Below are 3,986 nucleotides of genomic sequence, written 5' to 3' on the forward strand. Positions count from 1 at the left end.
AAAAACACAATGGGTTGCACTGTAGTTTCAATAATGTTTACAGATGGTTCAAATTTTCATCCTCAATCCAAAATGTGAGTAATGAGGAAGTCCTTCATAGCATTTTTAGTAGCCTCATTTCCCACAGCCCATACATACTCACTAAAGAGCACCAATAAGAAAGGAGTCATATTATTGGAAATAATTAATTCTTCAGGCTCATTATCCCAACAGTTATACTTTTCTGTTATGTCTCAATGAAGTATGTATCAAGTTCAAAGATGAGGACTAACAAATGCTAAGGTTGAAAATGTGGCAATCACAAAAATCAAGCATCAGGACAGCAGTAAAGTCTGCAGCCTCCCATCCTGGTGGCAGGTCACATCAAGTGAAGTCCACAGGCTCATCATAGGTAGAAGTTCAGGTGTAGAATGAGAAATTCTTTTTTTCCAAGGACTGGAATACGAATCTTAACATTTAGGACTTGCGACCACATGGAAGACATGAGTAAGGCCTCAAACACCTTAAGTTTAATTTGGGGGGATGTGGGGGCTGTTTAAACTTTTGCAAAATTAAAAGCAAATTGTTAAGTGTTGCTCTTAAGTTTTAAGTTTGCTTGTAAAGCCATCTATTTCCCACTGTTGCTTGTTAATCAGAATATAAGCCACTCAAGAGAGAGGGAGTAGACAGTTAAAAATATACAGTCCTAAGATCTCTCCCACTTCTACCAAATCAGAATCTGTGATGATAAGAACTGGAATTCATGGTCAACTGGAATATTTACCATAGTTTTGCAAATCAAATTTTGAGAAATTTGATTGAAAGAGATTTGGGGTATGACAAGAAAGCTTGGGAACTCACCAAGCTGCCCATCGATAGGAAAGCAAAAGAAAATAACTCAAAATGCTACTCAATGGGTAGATACTCATTTTTTCAAAATCACCGCATATACTGGAAAAGGCCACATACCAACATTTTAAAATGATTATAAATAATTGTATACTTTCTATAAAAGCAAAGTACGACATTGAGGGATCAGCTCAGTAGCATAGCCTTGTCAAGCATATACAAGTCCCAGGTTTAATTCCCCAACATGGCAATTATAATCATAATAAGTAATAATAATAATAATAATAATAATAATAATAATAAAATAATGAACTTTAAAATGAGATAAAGTCAGGCTACAAAACAGCAGTAGGAAGTGTGACCCTAAAGCTCATGGTGAAATGAGTAACTGTTGAAGCATCTGTTGTTTATTGAACTTGAGCTTGTCTTTCTGTCAGGCAGTTATCAACACTCCTTAAATAAAGCAATTAAGAGAACTCATTACCAACTAAACCGATTTGATTCTATGGCTGCATTGGTTTGAACCCATACCAACTCTCTGCTCAGATTTGAATTATAGGTTATATTAAGTCAGAAATCTTCAAGAAGCCTGAAGGAAGAGTTTGGGAGGGCTATATTTAGACAGGAAGCATAGGCTTGGCAACCCACGCATGCTCCAAATAGCTGTAGAATTGATTGATTCCTTTTTCACGGGAAGTCTCCCTTCAGTTAGGTCCACTGACTAACAGAAACTAAAAACAGCTAGACAGCACAGTTCCTGAAGAGACTTCTTGATTTTAAACTTCCATGATCGTCTTGGAGGTGATTTATCAACAACCAAAAGATAAATGCAATGGAACATCCGCAAATCACAGCCATAAATTTCAGTGTTCAACAAGCTGATGAGCCCACTGTATTCTGGAGCATTCAAAGCACCCTCCATGACTGTGATGACCAAGTTTTAAGCCAATAACACATAATATAATCTGGGCCAGGGAGATGAGCCAGCATGGAAAAACATTAGCTGCACACTCTGATAACCTGAGTTTGATCCCACGACTCACAGAGAGAATTAGAAGCAGGGATACATATCTAGAATCCCAACACTCCTATGCTGAGATGGGAGGCCAGGAAAGGCGACTCTTAGAAGCATGCTGGTCAGCTAGTTTGGTGTTGCACAGCACAGCAGCAGAAGCAAGAGAGATGCTGCCACATCAATGTGTAAGGAGGAAAACACCTCTCAACAGTTACCTTCTGACCTCCATTCTTAACACTTGAACATACACACACACAACTAACTCATCTCAAAAACACTTTTACATAAATAACAAAATGTAGAAAAGGACATGTGGGCTAAAGCAGTAAGGTGCTAGAGCCAAGTTTCCTATGTTATGTGACAGTGGAGATGGTGTCTCTGCTGGGAGGCCCCTGTCGATGATGAAGATGGTTGCCTTCCTCTAGCAGTGAGCCACTGCTTTGCTAACTAACTCTGTGGGAAAACTGTACAAGTTCCCCTTCGATTGTGAAGATCTCTGGTCAATCTACAGGTGTGTCACCTGAGCCTGAGAACTTCTCTGCTCCAGGACTCAGTAAAGAACCCATGGAAAGAGGAAATTGTGAGGCTGGTTGTCACAGAGCAAGCCAGTCCCTGTCCTTATTAGCCTGGTTGGAGTCTGAGTGCCTGAAACGCCAGGGTTAGTGGGAATCCAGGAGCTTGTCAGGGAATAGAACAGCTTCCATCGAAAAGTAGGTGGGGTATTGGTTACAAATGGTGCTCCGGTTGATGAAGACAAAAATAAAAAAGGCACCCCAGACATACCTGACACCCAGATACATCCCATGCAGTTGGTGTCTGTGAGTGGAGGACCCTCTTCAGACAACCATTGTTCTGCAAGTGACCAGGTCTGGGACGATACTTCTCAGGCTGTCCCTCATTACCAGCAGGTGTGAACTGCTACGTGGATGCAGAATTAGATCCAGGTCAGCAAACAGCTCTGAAAAACTGTAAGCGGACTGATGTACAAGTGGCAGGCGAACTTGATGAATTGCCCTTTTCTTCTCATGCCTGTCTCCAAGTCAGTGAATTGCCCACAGACGCTATCTGTTACATGAGTAGAGTGCTTGGACCACTCAGGAACCACAGTCCTGACCAGCGAAAGGAACCTGTGTGCATCAGCATCACTATGTGCACGGTATAGGAAGACCAGCCATTCACTTTAGATTCCCTTGAAGAACCTCTGCTGGGGATGTTGTTTTTTTTCTGTGGCCTGCACGGGACCAACTAGCATGCTCCCGGTTGAATGAACACACAGCCCAAGAGGCTTCAGAAGCCAGTCGGCTTCAAGATGCTGCTGAAGAAATGCATGCAAGGAGATGTTTCTCCGGAGCCACTCGTCCCAGCAGCCTCTTTGACGGAAGTACATTACCCGTGTTTGAAGCATCCAGTTGGAAGAGGTGGGTATCTCAGGACTTCCTGGAGACCAGGTTTAAAATCCAGCAGTTTCTGGAGCATTACTAATACATGGCATGCCTGCTTCACTGCATCACGGTGAAAATCTTCAGGTTACTCCCTACCAGGCATTTAGTGGTTCTTAAATGTAGTCATTGAATACTACAGCACCAAACCAGCAGATTCTCAGTGGATCCAAGACCCACACTATAAATAAGATCCTTGCATGAAAAAGTATGTGAAAAGGGTAAGTGGCACCCCAGCCCCTATTGTAAGGCATTGCCTATGGGTCCAGGGAGTGGATATGCTGCTGCCGGTCTCAGGGACTCAGAGGGGCTTTCCTGGCTGAAAAATTGACTTTTGTGACAATCGATAATAGTTCCCTACCTGCCTGTCACAGCTTTAATAGAGCAATCCATAAGAAATCAAGAGGCAGCAAGAATGAATAGTACTGAAGTCCAGGTGAACAGAAACGGGACTGTGAAACACCTGGGTAAAGCTTCAGGCATGTGACTTCATCCCCACCCTTAAAGAATCTCTGCTCAGATCAGGCTTCTATTCCTTGGGCATTTTTTAAACTTAATTTGCCCTCTGTACAAGAGATTAGTCCCATGATTTTATGGTGTTGCCTCACATTGAACCCAGAGTGATGTTCCATGGCTTCAGCCATTCAGCTGTGAAGAATTCGGCCTGTTTTCCCCCATCTGGGACATACAAAGGTCACCAGGCA

At 42.5% G+C, this 3,986-nt stretch overlaps 1 pseudogene; it reads left to right on the forward strand.

Moving 5' to 3' along the window:
- The first annotated feature begins 2,193 nt into the window (after positions 1-2,193).
- LOC131921545 (F-box only protein 34-like) lies at positions 2,194-3,705 on the forward strand (annotated as a pseudogene).
- The last annotated feature ends 281 nt before the right edge of the window (positions 3,706-3,986 follow it).

Source organism: Peromyscus eremicus, chromosome 11, assembly GCF_949786415.1.
Source record: "Peromyscus eremicus chromosome 11, PerEre_H2_v1, whole genome shotgun sequence".
NCBI classification, from domain to species: Eukaryota; Metazoa; Chordata; class Mammalia; order Rodentia; family Cricetidae; genus Peromyscus; species Peromyscus eremicus.